This window comes from Halictus rubicundus, chromosome 16 (assembly GCF_050948215.1).
Source record: "Halictus rubicundus isolate RS-2024b chromosome 16, iyHalRubi1_principal, whole genome shotgun sequence".
Taxonomy (NCBI): Eukaryota; Metazoa; Arthropoda; class Insecta; order Hymenoptera; family Halictidae; genus Halictus; species Halictus rubicundus.
Window position 1 is genome coordinate 5,453,822 of NC_135164.1, and position 17,253 is coordinate 5,471,074.

At 40.7% G+C, this 17,253-nt stretch overlaps 1 protein-coding gene across 1 annotated transcript in view; it reads left to right on the plus strand.

Moving 5' to 3' along the window:
* Nucleotides 1-17,253, plus strand: part of Wb (wing blister) — a 163,370-nt gene that overhangs the window by 40,872 nt on the left and 105,245 nt on the right. The gene's annotated exons all lie outside the window — the stretch shown is intronic.

Sequence of the window (17,253 nt, forward strand, 5' to 3'; positions counted from 1 at the left end):
ATTACAACATTTCCGTGGGCTTATGAAATGCGTCAGTTAAGTCGAGGGTCAAAGGAAGAATATTTGGAGTGTACGGAGGTCGATTAATAATTTAATATAATATTGTGAAATTGCGATTGCCGGATCCGTTAGCCAAACGATGCCAGCAAACATGTTAATCTCCGTGAAGCGTGACGATTTGCATATTCAGATTCGGGGAGTGAAACGGCAATAATAAATCGATATTTTGGTCGATACCAGTGGGGGGGGGGCTTAATGACTGGCGGGGCGGGGCGGGCCGGATGCAGAGGAGAATTCCCGAGAAAGCAAATCGAGTCGTAAAATCGACGGTCCGGGACCACCCAAAGCCCCGCGATGCCGCGTTTCTTCGGACTTTCTTGGATGATGAAGGCGATTCCCCTCGGTAACGAGGCCTCCGCGTCCCGGAACTGCTTTGAAACGCATCCGAAAGCCCGCGAGGTGCATCGACCGCTGCAACGCTGCAACGCATACCCCTTGCACCCCGCGCGCACAATACGTACAATAAATCAGGCGACGTCATGTTCGATAATTGTTCGGAAGCGTGAACGGCTCCTTAAAGTTTTTATCTAAGAGCCGGCTGGAAACAGTTACTGACTCGTTACAATGACGGTAATCGTCATTTTTTACTAGATCGAGAGATTCATACCGCCCCTCCACAGGTTACATTTAACCCTTTGCACTCGAAGCTATTTTAACTCCAAAACGAAACATTTCTTCCGACCTAGAATATTTCCTTCCTATATATTCTTCTTCATGTTATACTTACGTAAATGGTGCAATTTATTCGTACAATACTGAAGTGTTTAGTAATTTATTAAATACAAACAAACTTAATAAGGTAAAAAATATTTGGATAATGATACAGCAATTTTCAGTGGCGCCTTATACAGTCGCCATTCGAGTGTTAAGGATTAAAACATGGTACATTTTTTAATTTATGCTTGCATCAGTCATCGATTTTTCATCGTTTATCTATTTCTTTTTTTCTTGTTCTTATAGTTGAACTTGTTCTGATAGTGCACTTATCTAATACTTTGACGAGATGATTTGTGAAAGAAAAAAGTATTGGTATTAAATGAAGAATTTGGAGAAAACAATTTTTGGAATATTTAATTTTCTCGTGGAAAACAGGAATTATTTCGTATTATTTAAGCAGCACCTAAACAATAAACAAGAGGAATTCAGTGCCTATTAATAGCCTGTTAACGACTAAGTAATAATGTATGTAAAAGTAGCTCGATAATTTTCTTTTAAACAGTCGTTTCAGAAGAAGTTTTTGCATTATCTTGATTTTAAAAATTTGTTGAATCAGGAATGAGATTACTGTCACTTTTTAACAGTTTACTCAGAAATTCTCAGCTGTCGATTTTCGATTTTGAAGAGACTATTTGCAAGTTTCCGGTAAGTTGATTGTCTAAATATGAATTTGCTTTTTAAATTGTCTTACCATTATTAAAGGAATACATTCAGTTGAAATATTTTACTACTCTTTCTTTTGCTTCTTTCTGTTCAAATATTTATTTACGACTTGGTCGTAGCTGAAGGTACGTATTGAGCACTGTCGGTTGCATGAATAAGCGAGGAGTATATGTGAAGAGTATACAATTTGCGAATGTAACGCACGCGACATACACAATTCGCGAACTTCTTGGGAATCTGAATTAAGGAAAGCGACAGCTGCCGAGGGTACTTGAGTCAAATGACTCGAGTGCGATGGATTAAATTTGGATATTCTCGGAATACAGCAATGGTTAAAAGGAAGCTGCAAGATCTCGAAACGAAGCGAGTACTGTTGAAACCATTTTTAACCAAATTTAATCATCGATAAACAAAATATCTATCCCTGTAATAGAACAGACACTTTTTTCCAAGTTCTATTCAAACCAAACCTTCCAGAATCACTCTTCATCCATTCTCATTAAACTTATAACATACCAAAATTTTTCAAAAAAATTCCATGCCTTGAAAAGGGTATCAAAAAGTACCTTGAAAAGCCTCCAAGTGCTTCCAAATGGTTTTTAAAATAGTCTAAATGCTCTTATCGACGAGCATCGAAACTGCTATTATTTTGTTGGATATTTGTAAGTAGAGTCAGACTCGAGGCATAAAAATATGTAGATTCGCGATAAGGTAGAGTGACTACATTACCGTCAAAAAATTGTTTCACGTGCCTCAAGTTTTCGTCCTTATATACGAATATTTTGTCGCTGGTAAAGGGCTCATTCGAAAGAGGAAGGTTCAATCTAGTGCGCGCTGGTCAGAAACTTCCGAGATTATGCAGATATTTGGTAACATAAGCGTTAGAAGTAGGCCAAAAATTGACGATGTGCATGCCGCGGAATCGAAGCATTTTTATGCCATTGGATGAATTTTCTGGATGAAATCGAGAGCAGCGCGCACTAGAAAATATCTCCAGCTACAAAGTGAGCTATATTTTGTCTTGATTCTCTGCGAAATGAAGCCAAAATCTTGAAGCACGTTTGTCAGAATTCATAATATCGATAATGCAGAGCAAAAAATGTGACAAGTTTAGCCACAGACTTAAGATTCGTCGGATCAAGACCAAGACGGATCTTAAGTCTGTGTCTGAAGGCTGTGAGTGGAAATTATTAATTAAAAAGTCACGTAACTATCCCGGGCCCTTAAGCGTCGTGTTGTACGGCGAAATTCCAGTATTTCTCGAGAAATTTAAATCTAGGAAAATTCTTATGAATCTCATTTATTTTATAACATATAAATTCTTAAATTCTCTTAAATTCTTATTTAAAACTTTAGAAAAACTGAATACTGAATTGAATAATGAGTTTCTTGTTGTTATTAAAGAAGAAATATCTAAAAGAAAAGACAAGATTGTTGTATCCCTTATAAAATATCTGCATAATCCAGAATCTTTGCAAACAGATTCAGAAGATACATTTTTTTATTTAACATCCAAGGCAGATATGTATAAAATGGCAAAACAAATTGTAAGCAGACTTTTTGGAACATATAACAATGATTCTTATGAAAATAGTGAAAAACTTTCAGATTCTCAGAACGAGGAACTATCACTGGAAAAACAGTTAGAATTAGAAATTGCAAATAGCCTTGAAGAATTTAGTGTCAAGAGTTCAGCGGCAGAAGAAAATAAATTTCGGACTCTAACAAAGGAATTCCAAATTTTTGGGTCCACTGAAAAAAGGACACCCAATCTTCAGCAACTTTTGGATGTTCTGTACACGATAAAGCCAACATCCACATAAAATGAAAGAAATTTTTCTCGGGCTACAGATTTTGTTACAAAAAAAAAAAAGAAGTAGATTGTCTGATTATACATTAGATGCATTATGCTTCTTAAGAAGTCGTTTCAAAACAAAAGCGTGACGTTTCACTTTATAAAAGTTTGGTCAAACTTTCCCAATATTTGTTTATTTTATTATCGAGAAATATAGTCTTAATTCTCAATTCTGGAGAAATGAAAAATGTTGAGACATCAGGAACACTAATCGTGGGCAACGCAAAATTGTGGGCACTGACGTAGGAGGTCCCACAGGGATCGTGCCGCGTCTGAAACTCGTCTGCAGAAAATGAACGAGCGGACACCGCGCGGTCTGCCACAGGGATTCCTCGTCCTGGTCTTCTGCCAACCTGATCTTGGCTTGGACCTCGTTTCGTGCCCGGCACGATTGCTAAAACTGATTCGCGTCCGTGCGTCAACCGTGGCCGTCGTCGGACTCTCGGTGTTCGCCTAACCGCCGGAGGTCCTGACGGCCGTGCTGGCGGAATTAGTCTGGAACTGAGACGACTAGGAAGCGCACGATCCGATGTACGCTTCCGTCGAACCAGCCACCGAATTATGGCTCCCACTTAGCGCTATCAATCTTCCGCATTTCGCTCGTTATGTCACTTCCGTTCAACTGCAGTTCAACCCTTTCGTCGCGGAACCATTTTCTCTTGCCCCTCGCGCTACAACATTCCCCCCCCCCCCCCGACTCGTGATGAAAGTTTCGTAGAAAATTTACTAAGTATGTTGCCAACATACGTAAAAATTTGTACAAGCTTCTGTGTTTCAGCAACATGTTTGTGACATTTTTTAAATGAATATGATACCAAATATGATGTAATTCTGATGATATTTACTCGTGTAGGGAACCAATTTGAGAAGGATTGCTGAGAATTGGAATTGGCATTCGCGAAGTTTGGAATATTGCGTTCATGAAAATTTCGAGCACGATTCCTACCATGCGATCGATATTAGATGGTAGAGGAGGCAGTAATTGTGTCAGCTAGTGTAAAACTCAATTTTCCGTCCCTTCGCAAAGGTGTCCTTAATGGCATAATGAAATTCCGTCCCCGTCAAAGAAATCATTCCCTGCAGCGAATCGAAATCAGATTCAATTATGGCTCTGAAACGTTGTTGCTACTGCTGCAGAACAGAAACTCGAGAACGAACGTGGCAGATGTGAATAATATAGAAAGTAGACGAAGGCAATTGTCAAGTTTTATTTGACCTGTGAAGTGAATTGCGTAGCAAGGGGTTAATAGACTTTCGAGCTTCTACACTTGCAAAACACTTGTGTTACAATATTTTTAGATGATCATGCTCCCCGAAATACGTACTCCCCAGTCCAAAAAATAACTGTCGAGTAAGCAAAAGGAACCGTCGGCCTGGCAGAAACTTTCTTGCTGCCATAAGTTCGTGCACGGTGCACCCCATTTACGGTCCTCGCCAGATAGCGCACAATGCCAATTTATTAGTTGGTGCCCCTTAGCCTCTCCGGTAAACGGAGACTTACGGTCTCCCATAAAGGGACGAACGACACCTCCGTCCGTGAGAAACGCGCTGGAACGGTCACTTTGTCCACCTAGCAACTTTCGAGAACCTACGGTCTCCATTGTTTCGAAGAAAACATTGAAATATGAATTCCTTTCCCATTTCTAGCAATGTTTTCGCATCGAGGTCCACGCTGCACTATCTACCTTGCCTAACTAAACTGCAAATGTGGAATTTCAAATACTGCACTACGATGCACCTGCACGATTCTTGTATGTTTAGGGCTGAGATAAAGCGTGGGATGACCAACCCTCGAGGGCTGTGTCATTGTCTACAATGAGACACCAGGACCGCCGTACCTGCGTTACTCATCCTGGACGAGACATCTTCAGGGTAGTCATCCTTCCCTATTTTTCGTCAACCGTACCTACTGTATACAGGGTGTCTCATTTAACTCTGCCACCCCTGTTATTTAGCAATTTCCCTTGAGCGACCTTGACTGACCTTCATGAGAGGTCCTTGTATTCGTCTTGAAACGTTCTATCAAAATGAAAATAAAAAACCCATATCATTTCATTAAAAAAAGAATTGCTGTTATTAAGATCTCGGAAAATATGACCGCGAGATGACCTTCACCCACACAGACTTATATCTCTCTCAAACATTGCTTCGACCGATTTCTGAAATGTGTTGTCGTAACTTGGAGATTTTCATCGGCGATTTCGACGCAATAATTGTCGTTAATATGGATAATTGTCATTGGATCGCCGATTATGTATGGCTTACCGGTTACACGGTTTATTTTGATGGGACGTGATATCGGAGGCTACCATGTTTCGATTCGCTGGACGCGTACCCGCGTGCACACCCGTGAAACAACCGGACTTAGGGCGGTGTCGTGTTACCAAATAGAAGGTGGACGTATTAATTGCAAGATGGATTTAAGGTAACACGAGACGACATAATCCGATTATGAGGCTCATGTCGGCTGGACGTCAGATTCGACGACGACGGCCAGGATTTCTGCTCGAATATAAGGTTACGAGATCTTGCGGTGTGCTATATCGTTACCAGTCGTTTCCCTCTTATTCGATATCGCAGCTTATAATCCCCATCGATTTCGTTACGGTTGTATCAACGGTACATACTCCACACTCAAATGATCATTAATTACTTGCAGTGCATGACACTGTTACGAGTGTACATATTTTTTCTGTCGACTGTCATTGGAATCGTGAATAAATCAATTGTTTGATACACTTCCTTGAAGTATTTCATATTCTCAATTTCTTCATTCAATAGTTTAATTCTACAACGGTTTAATTATTTAACAAAGTGATTACTCAATAGTTTCATGAATCAATAATTCTATAAATTCGGGGTTGAAGAATTTAGTCAATAATTCAATGATTGATTCCAATACCGTTGATGTTTATTTCATTAAATTTCATAATTTAATTAGTCACTAATTAATAATTCGGTGATTCAATAATCGAATGACCGTGTAATTCAATAATCGTATTACTCCACGACTGAAGCATCTCATGGCCCAGTTGTATAATGCAGTAATTCAATGAATGAATGAATTCTTCAACGGATTAATTATTTAACAAAGTGATTACTCAATAGTTTCATGAATCAATATTTCAATAATTCTATAAATTAGGGGTTGAAGAATTTAGTCAATAATTCAATGATTGATTCGAATACTGTTGATGTTTATTTCATTAAATTTCATAATTTAATTAGTCACTAATTAATAATTCGGTGATTCAATAATCGAATGACCGTGTAATTCAATAATCGTATTACTCCACGACTGAAGCATCTCATGGCCCAGTTGTATAACGCAGTAATTCAATGAATGAATGAATTCTTCAACGGTTTAATTATTTAATAAAGTGATTACTCAATAGTTTCATGAATCAATATTTCAATAATTCTATAAATTAGGGGTTGAAGAATTTAGTCAATAATTCAATGATTGATTCGAATACTGTTGATGTTTATTTCATTAAATTTCATAATTTAATTAGTCAATAATCGTGTTGTGTAATTCCATAATCGTATTACTCCACGATCGAAGCATCTCATGGCTCAGTTTTATGATGCAGTAACTCAATGAATTAATTGTTTAATAACAAAAGGGAAGGAAAGGAAACTCTCGAACGATTTCAGCTGAATGTCCAGGGTTTGTGATTTGCACGTAGCGTTGTTCGAAATGGCATCGCACAGGAGGAAACGTTGTTCCTCGAAGCTCGTTCCCCGAACCCGTACAATGAAGAAGAGAAGAAGCAAAGGGCGGCAGAGGAACTAGAGAGGCTTGTATCGTAAACAGATCTCACGTCGCGTTGTTATCCGCGACAGGATCTTAAGGAGCAACACCTTCGCTCGTAAAGCATGTACCTGCGCGGCGCGGAACGCGTGTCCACCCGGTCTCACGTGAACGTTTCACTGCTTCACGCGTGTTGCCAACAATAAGTGCTGCACAATCGTTTACCACCGCTACTATTTGTACCGGCATGTTGTAACGAGGCGGCCGGCCAAAGGATTCCTTCCCGGATCCGCGATCCTTTCAGCTCGAGAAAACGGAGCAACGACAAAAATTTAGCCGACATCATCTTCTTCCTTCTCTGCGAATCCCGATTTTCATTTTGGTCCTCGGACATCCACGGATTCATCTGTCAATTTATTTAAACATATTATTGAAGGTACTTCACAAGAAGACTCGTTAGTCTTTCTGTTACTTCTAATGCAACAGCTAGTTAACACGTTGAATGCCACGTCACTCATATGTGGGTGACGGAATTATTTGTGCATTTAATTATTTGCAATTTTTATTTCATTAAATAACTTACTTTGATTTTATGGAATTTTTGAGGTTACTAGTTTGGCGTTCAGTGTTAATATAATCGCCAGAAAGTGAGTAATTAAATGACAATTTTTACACTCTGGGTCAAAGTAGACCCGGGAATTGGTGCCACAGGGGGTGTTCAAGTCTATCGTTATAAGTGCTGTCCTTTTCTATGTTCGGTGACAAGAAAATAGTAACCCTACACGATCTATGTCACAGTACTGTGTCGAGGATTGGGCTTAGATCGAAACTTTACTGTATAATAAAACCTGTCAATTGATCAGCAGAGTTAGGTTTATAGACTAATTTCGTCACGTTGGCAATATTAAACTAAATCTGCAGACATATAATTTAATTATGTGTACAAGAGAAAGTCATTACATGCGTTTACTTATTTCAGTGTGTGATCTAGTTATCTGTGTGATCTAGTTTTCATTGTTTAAAACATTGTGGGATCTAGTTTTCTGGGGAAACTATTTTTAATATTTAGGAAAACTCACGTTCTGACAACGTGAATTGGGTTTACCGATATTTCATTTAATGGTTAGGATGGATTTAAGAAATGCACCATTAGTGAACTTTCCTGAGAAATCTAAATTGCTGCAGAATTATTGCTGCAACCTGATACAATCATACGAACATTTCGCTCTGCATGCACGGAAATGTTCATGTCGTCCGTAAGTAGTTCGACATGCGAGTTTCTGAAATAAAATACTCTTAAGCGTACTGTTCGACTTTCCAGTGCAAAAGGTTAAACGTACCGCGGGATCGAGAATTATCACCGATGCAGTAACTGCGATCCTTGCTTTCAGCATCAACGAGAGAACGTTTCCCACAATTTCAGCGTTTCCTGAATTTTTTTAACTGTTTTCACCGATGCTTTTTTAATGTAAAATGCAATTTTCAACAATAGTGCCACGTACAATTCCAATGGATTCATAGATCCTCAAACTAGTAGCAACAAATCCACCAACTTCAACGCAAAGATATCAGTAGGTATTATTTTTAAACATATCTGCATCAAATTATCAAATTATTACAGTACATTATCAAATTACGAAATTACTAGATCACTGAATTATTGAATTTCTTGAATATCGGAATTATCAATTTGAAGAGAATTTCTGGAATAACTATTGAAATAGGAATTTCTCGAATAATTAGATTATGAGAATATGTATGTTTTTAAATAAATAAATTACTAAATTATTAACATCTTCAAAGCAGAGTGTTTTGAAGTTTCTCGCGATCGCGGCTTACCAGCATCAAATTTTGTTGTCACATAAATCTGAATATTTTGGAAAAATGCGTATCTGCTATCATCAATGTTAGTAAATGCTCTCGCGTGCCGAGGTGTGCGCAGTCGGAGAAATTCTGACGACTCAATCCGTTTCTGACAATGCGCATTATTGAATAAATACACGGGGGTGCGGGTTCGTCGGTTTCCAGCGTTCGTTTTTGCGGGATGCTTGCAGTTTCATCGGTAGCGTACAAAGGAAGATAAACTGCCGCATCATTCCGGCCATTCATTCGTTTTAGATGCTTTCGGTATTTTTGTTTTCCGCTCGTGCCTGTTCAGCTCGCTCGCTCGAGCGCGCGCCCGCGCGCGGATGATATAACGCCAAAGTAAATTGCACACTCTATTCTCGGTGTAGGCCACATACTGCTGCTCGTACAAATACAACGAAACGCTATTTTCCGACTGCACGAGCACGTCCGTGGCCAGCTTCAGACGGAATGAGCAAAAAATCCGGTGATAATGCACCGGTAATTCTCGGCCGGAGGAATCGCGGAGAGTGCAGCCGGACCTTGCAACTGCAACTGCATCCCTTCCGCGATATTAATTATTCGAGCCGAGCAGAAATCCTGGTTCGTTTACCTTTTTCAATCCGCCGCCTTCAAATCGTGCTTAACACATCCGGTATCTCTGCTACACTTGTTAAATCAATTCCCAGGCATAACGATTACCAACTGGAAAAAAACTGTTAGTACAAAAAGCGGAGAAAATTCATTTATTAACCATTCGTTTATCGACAGAAGCATTTTTTTTTAAATCCTGAAAATACCTGTACATTCTCGATGTCTACCTAGACAATGTGTTTTAAGTTAGCCCAGAAGTAACGCAAATTTTCTTTCATATTTTTAAAAAGAGAAATAAAAAACCATTTTTTGAAATATCGTGTATTTAGGAGAATGTGGCGACAGAGATATTAGAATTGGAGAAATAGTGATTCGGAAGGATCTAACAGTAAGATCTAATTGTTTTCAGTAAAATTGTACAATTTCTGGAAGTATCGTATATTTGGGAGTATCTCACGGTACAGAATTCATTATTTGCGAGGAAATTCTGCTCGAGAAAGATTTAACAATGAAGATCTTGTCCCTATCAAAGCCGTGGATTTGGTAAAATTTCACAAGAAAGATCTGGTCGTTTTACAAAATAATCGTACATTTGACAGGGTTTGCCAACCGAGGAACAATATTTTCTAAAAGGCCTTGCATTTAACGTCGAACAAGGGTTCGTTGACGAACGATTAGATGCAGGCACAAGCCAGACACACGCACCGGTTGGAACGGAGTCGCGCGAAGCAAGTTTCTTGCGGTTGACAGTAAATAAGCATCAATGTTGACGAGGAAATCGCCGAGCAGCCTCTCGGGGACCGTAACTCCGAAGCGGAATCAGGTTGGAAAACGTCAGAATTGACCCCGATTCGCACGCGAATTGCCAAAGCACGGCTCATCGTCGACCCGTGGCATGTCGCCGGTCCGGTCATTACCGACTTTCTTCGTCCGGCGAGGTTCTACTATAAAGCGATTTCTGTCATTCGATGCTAATACCGACCGCATCCTTACAAGGCTGTGGATAGCGTCCGAGCTCGGAAGGAGGCGACTAGTCGTCGTCGTCGTCGTCGACCGTGGATCGTGGGATCGTTCTGCTGGATCGCGATCGCTCGCGCGCGCTTCACGTGATCGACTCTGTTACCAGAACTCCGTCGCTGTTCCTGTTGCACGGGCAAAAAAATCGCGCTCCTCTCGGATGCTCCCAGCGAGATCGAGCGTGACTTTTGCGGCTGAGACCACTTTTCATTTTTCCACGAACCCGTCGCGTCGTCGGAACGCGACTCTTTTTTTCCTCGAGCCGAGAGCCGAGCCGTGCTGGGACCTCGAACAGCCAAAAAGGTCTCGGATTCTTTTTATAGAATTCTGAAGAAGTCGATCAAAATCCTCTGCTTGCGCGTTTCCTCGCGCGAGAGGAACGAGCTCGTTCATCTGTGGAAAGCGACATTTTTCAAACAGGATCAGAATTTTGTATTTACAGGAATCCTTGCGAATAGATGCGTCGATGTGTAGAGATTTTTTAGCCAAGATCGTTGAGAAGATCTAGGGAACCACGCTGGGATCGGAATCAGCCAAAAAGTGTTCAGTTCTTCAATTCAGAAGAAGTCGATTAAAATCCTCTGCTTGCGCGTTTCCTCGTGCGAGAGAAACGAGCTCGTTCATCTGTGGAAAGCGATGGGACATTTTTTAAACAGGTTCAGAATTTTGTATTTATTGGAATCCTTGCGAATAGATGCGTCGATGTGTAGAGATTTTTTAGCCAAGATCGTTGAGAAGATCTAGGAGACCATGCTGGGATCGGAATGATCCAAAAAGTCTTCAATTCTTCAATTCTGAAGAAGTCGATCAAAATCCTCTGCTTGCGCGTTTCCTCGCGCGAGAGGAACGAGCTCGTTCATCTGTGGAAAGCGACATTTTTCAAACAGGATCAGAATTTTGTATTTACAGGAATCCTTGCGAATAGATGCGTCGATGTGTAGAGATTTTTTAGCCAAGATCGTTGAGAAGATCTAGGGGACCATGCTGGGATCGGAATCAGCCAAAAAGTCTTCAATTCTTCAATTCAGAAGAAGTCGATCAAAATCCTCTGCTTGCGCGTTTCCTCGTGCGAGAGAAACGAGCTCGTTCATCTGTGGAAAGCGATGGGACATTTTTTAAACAGGTTCAGAATTTTGTATTTATTGGAATCCTTGCGAATAGATGCGCCGATGTGTAGAGATTTTTGGCCAAGATCGTTGAGAAGATTTAGGCAACCATGCTGGGATCAGAATGATCGAAAAAGTGTTCAATTCTTCAATTCTGAAGAAGTCGATCAAAATCCTCTGCTTGCACGTTTCCTCGTGCGAGAGAAACGAACTCGTTCATCTGTGGACAGCGATGGGACATTTTTCAAACAGGTTCAGAATTTTGTATTTACCGGAATCCTTGCGAATAGATGCGTCGATTTGTAGAGATTTTTTAGCCAAGATCGTTGAGAAGATCTAGGGATCCATGCTGGGATCGGAATCAGCCAAAAAGTCTTCAATTCAGAAGAAGTCGATCAAAATCCTCTGCTTGATCGATGGGACATTTTTCAAACAGGATCAGAATTTTGTATTTACCGGAATCCTTGCGAATAGATGTGTCGATGTCTAGAGACTTTTGGCTAAGATCGTTGAGAAGATCTAGGGAACCATGCTGGGATCGGAATGATCCAAAAAGTGTTCAGTTCTTCAATTCAGAAGAAGTCGATCAAAATCCTCTGCTTGCACGTTTCCTCGTGCGAGAGAAACGAGCTCGTTCATCTGTGGAAAGCGATGGGACATTTTTTAAACAGGTTCAGAATTTTGTATTTACCGGAATCCTTGCGAATAGATGCGTCGATGTGTAGAGATTTTTGGCCAAGATCGTTGAGAAGATCTAGGGATCCATGCTGGGATCGGAATCAGCCAAAAAGTCTTCAATTCAGAAGAAGTCGGTCAAAATCCTCTGCTTGATCGATGGGACATTTTTCAAACAGGATCAGAATTTTGTATTTACCGGAATCCTTGCGAATAGATGTGTCGATGTCTAGAGACTTTTGGCTAAGATCGTTGAGAAGATCTAGGGAACCATGCTAGGATCGGAATGATCCAAAAAGTGTTCAGTTCTTCAATTCAGAAGAAGTCGATCAAAATCCTCTGCTTGCACGTTTCCTCGTGCGAGAGAAACGAACTCGTTCATCTGTGGACAGCGATGGGACATTTTTCAAACAGGTTCAGAATTTTGTATTTACCGGAATCCTTGCGAATAGATGCGTCGATTTGTAGAGATTTTTTAGCCAAGATCGTTGAGAAGATCTAGGAGACCATGCTGGGATCGGAATCAGCCAAAAAGTATTCAATTCAGAAGAAGTCGATCAAAATCCTCTGCTTGCACGTTTCCTCGCGCGAGAGAAACGAGCTCGTTCATCTGTGGAAAGCGATGGGACATTTTTTAAACAGGTTCAGAATTTTGTATTTACCGGAATCCTTGCGAATAGATGCGTCGATGTGTAGAGATTTTTTAGCCAAGATCGTTGAGAAGATCTAGGAGACCATGCTGGGATCGGAATCAGCCAAAAAGTATTCAATTCAGAAGAAGTCGATCAAAATCCTCTGCTTGCACGTTTCCTCGTGCGAGAGAAACGAGCTCGTTCATCTGTGGACAGCGATGGGACATTTTTCAAGCAGGATCAGAATTTTGTATTTACGGGAATCCTTGCGAATAGATGCGTCGATGTGTAGAGATTTTTTAGCCAAGGTCGTTGAGAAGATCTAGGGAACCACGCTGGGATCGGAATCAGCCAAAAAGTGTTCAATTCTTCAATTCAGAAGAAGTCGATCAAAATCCTCTGCTTGCACGTTTCCTCGTGCGAGAGAAACGAGCTCGTTCATCTGTGGAAAGCGATGGGACATTTTTTAAACAGGTTCAGAATTTTGTATTTATTGGAATCCTTGCGAATAGATGCGTCGATGTGTAGAGATTTTTTAGCCAAGATCGTTGAGAAGATCTAGGAGACCATGCTGGGATCGGAATCAGCCAAAAAGTATTCAATTCAGAAGAAGTCGATCAAAATCCTCTGCTTGCACGTTTCCTCGTGCGAGAGAAACGAGCTCGTTCATCTGTGGACAGCGAGAGGACATTTTTCAAGCAGGATCAGAATTTTGTATTTACCGGAATCCTTGCGAATAGATGCGTCGATGTGTAGAGATTTTTTAGCCAAGATCGTTGAGAAGATTTAGGCAACCATGGTGTGATCGGAATCAGCCAAAAAGTCTTCAATCCTTTTCACAGAATTCTGTAAAAGTTGGTCAAAGTTCACCCCTAGCGAGTTGCTTTTGCTTCCTCGTGCAAGAGAAATGATTTGAGGAGAATTGTAAAGGTGGAATCAGTCTGGAATTGTATGAAGCTCTCTTGAATTTCGTATTTACTAATTTTATGAAATCCTTGCGAATAAATCTGAAAATGTGTGGAGATCCTCAGCCCAGATCTTTGGGAAGATATAGGAGTAATTTTGTGGAATAATTGCAAAGTTGAGAAGAAGTCCCGAGTTTTAATAGTTGTAAATATCTAGGAAGCGTTGAAATCGCTAGGAAAATTGAAGAAACAAAATCTTTGGGAAGCCAACTTTCCAAAAAAAGGTTCGGGAGCGATATTAGACAGCGAAGGGTTGATCGTTCCCTGTCTCGTAGACGTGACGGAAGAAAGCTCGCAGCGGACTTATTTACAAAAAGGAGTCGAGGAAGGAGAGAAAGTAGAAGCAGCAGGACGAGCAAACGTTCCAAAGGCTAAATATTTATACTGGCTGCACGTGTTCATCTGCTTCGACGCGCTACCAGCTACCAGCTACCAGCGTTGCGTGCCTCGTCATGGGGTAGGTCGTGTAGACGCAAAGAGTATACTCGAGAAAGTCAAGGTTGACGTTTTCAAGTTACAAGGGTATTGGACTTTCGTGCTGTGGCTGCCAGCGATTTTCATATCACAAATATTTGCTTGATTGCCGACACGATGCGTCTAAAAATACATCTCGGAACGCGTTCGAGTTTGTTCGGATACTTGATTTTCAAATTATACCATCGTGAGTCACCGAAAGTATGCTAGTTATAATTGGACCGGGGATGTTTATGCGAGATAAAAATTGTGCGCCACGTGTGACGTTAATCGCAAGACACAGGAGCTACATAGATATTTATTACTTTTTTAATCCGTTGAAAGTTAATGTCTGTTTGGGAAATGCTATATAATTTATGGAGCTTTTTGAATTTTTATCTGCTCACTTTTTATTATAAAATTTTAGAGACCTCCTCCTGGCTACCAACCAATTTTTATGTCATTATTTTTAGTATTAAATCCTTATCGTCTGACGAACATTATAAATATTGATTTGATGAGAGGATTTAATATAAGCATAGATTTCGACTTCGTTGAATTAACTTTCAGAAAATACAAATATCGCAATACAAAATGACATTCTGTTGTCTTTCAACGTTTTGCCACAAGTGCCGTCATTGCGAGTACAGTTATCTAATTCCGCTAAATCACTCTAAATTCGTCAAGCTCCGATGGGATATAAAATGGTTCGGCAAGCTCGTAGGAAAGTATGAAAAATGTAGCTCCGAACCGGTCTTCTCGGTTCAAGGGGCATCGCGTTTATCCTGAATAGGGTTGTCTCGTGCAAATAGTAGGCTCGATGACCCTGCAAGAAAACACGTCGAGGGCTATACTTGACGCGACCTTTCTCCATCGTAATAACACCAGGGCTCGGTGCAATCCGGTCGATAGAGATTGCACTGTTAGATCCTTCCGCGACAGCCACGCCAACTGCCAAAATAAATCAAATCAAACATGATCGGCCATCAAACGCGAAAACTCCGAAACAGATTAAGACATCGTTACACTGGTACTTTAATTTATAGTTTCAAGACAAAGATTTATCCAACAAATCTTAGAAAGCTTTACAATTATTATGTGTACGAATTAATTTTTATTCCTCGCGAATTTCTGGACTATTTGTAAACAGCTAAAGTACATTCTACTTTCCCAAATAATTTCCATCGCCCCCTTTATATTGTTAGACAACACTAACGTGATTACTCTTTTGCTAATTATTTATTATTTCAACGTCCCATTTTCTGGTTTAATCAAACTAGTCTCAACTCTAAAATGAAACGATTAGGAAACGCACTTTTGCGACAAGCAAATGCATTTATTGAAACACACCTTGTAAGAAATTTAAGTATGAGATAAGTTCATTCCGAGGATCACGGATTAATTTGTTCGCCTAAGGGCCATCCGGCGCGACGTGGCATAAATAATTGAAGGAGGACAGGACACGGTTCCGATGGTCGGTTTACACGGCGAAAAATCTGAATAAACAAGGGAAAGGCAGGCCGGTCGGTTGTTTAAATAATTTGTCGGAAGCAGCGGTAGCACGGAGCGACTACCGAGAACGTCACCGCTGTCAAGCGGGTCGATAGGCGTCACGGTGTTTCGTCGGACGAACAAGAAGAAGATGGGAGTCCCTGGTTCTTCTTCTCGTCGTCGGGGCCCGCGTCTTTGCCCGTTGTCGTTGTCCTCGTTGTGTCGTCGTTACGCCGGCATTGTGCGGCCAGACCGACGCCCACTTTCGGACCATAAAGACAGATCGCATGTCCGCGATACCAGCGGGGTCCGTTTCCTTCTAAGGACTTCGCCCGGAACAAGCTCGATCCGAGTCCCGAGGAAGCGGGCTTCAATTATCCGATCCTTTTGCTACGTCGATAGCCGTGTGCCCATGTAGATACGCCACCCGATTCCTCTAACTAGCCGAAACATCGCCGAGAGCACCCTTGTTAATGCCGGGGACCTCCGACGCCCGCCATCTTGAACGACGCGGCAGACTAAAATCGATTTTTCTGCGCATCAAATGGATCGGTTCGATGAACTCTGCTTTTCGATTGTTTTCGCTCTTCTACATCCTGCTACATCGTTCAGCAGAGTAGCCTAATTCTGATTAGCACCTTGCTTGAATCACCATGAATTTTGCCAAAGAAAAATATTTCAAGAGTTAATAATAGTATTACAGTGCTATGTTTGCACTCCTCGGCGTCCGAGGTCTCTCGAGCTTCCACCCTTAGGTAAAGGAGATAATTCCGCGACGTTTATCGTCCAGGCCTTCGCGACATACAGTAACGAGCAAAACCGAGTCTACACTATTTGAAGCAACGTAACGATTAAAAGTGCGATTTTAAGTCGAAAATCGTGAAAAATGGCCATTTTTCCACTTTTAAGCGTTTATAACTCGTAAACGAATTAACCAATATCAACCAAGCGAATCGAACACATTTTTTAAATTTTCCATACAGGCTCAGATAAAGAAGCTAAAAAAACCAACTTTTACTATTTCTTTTGCGATTCCGACCAATTCAAACTTTTTTCAAAAATTTTTTACACCTCGTCTAATAAACTAATCCTTCTAACTTCTCAGTAAAATTCAGGTCATTTGATCTAATTTTTAAACAGTTACGTTGCTTCAAATAGTGTAGACTCAGTTTCGCTCGTCACTGTATATAGAGAAATCACTGTGTTTGATTAGAAATTATGCTTTGAACCTGGCTTAGCCGTTTAGAATTCTTTATTTGACTTATTTGAGAAATAAAATGTTTACGATTTCATAGCGATTTGGCCAAGTTGAATCCTCTGGCGATGCGTTTTCTGCACGCCTCGAATTAATTATCAGACCGGAAATCCCCGGGACTCCGCGGGATATCCGACAAACCGTGGAGTATCTATGAGCTATAACCGCGGG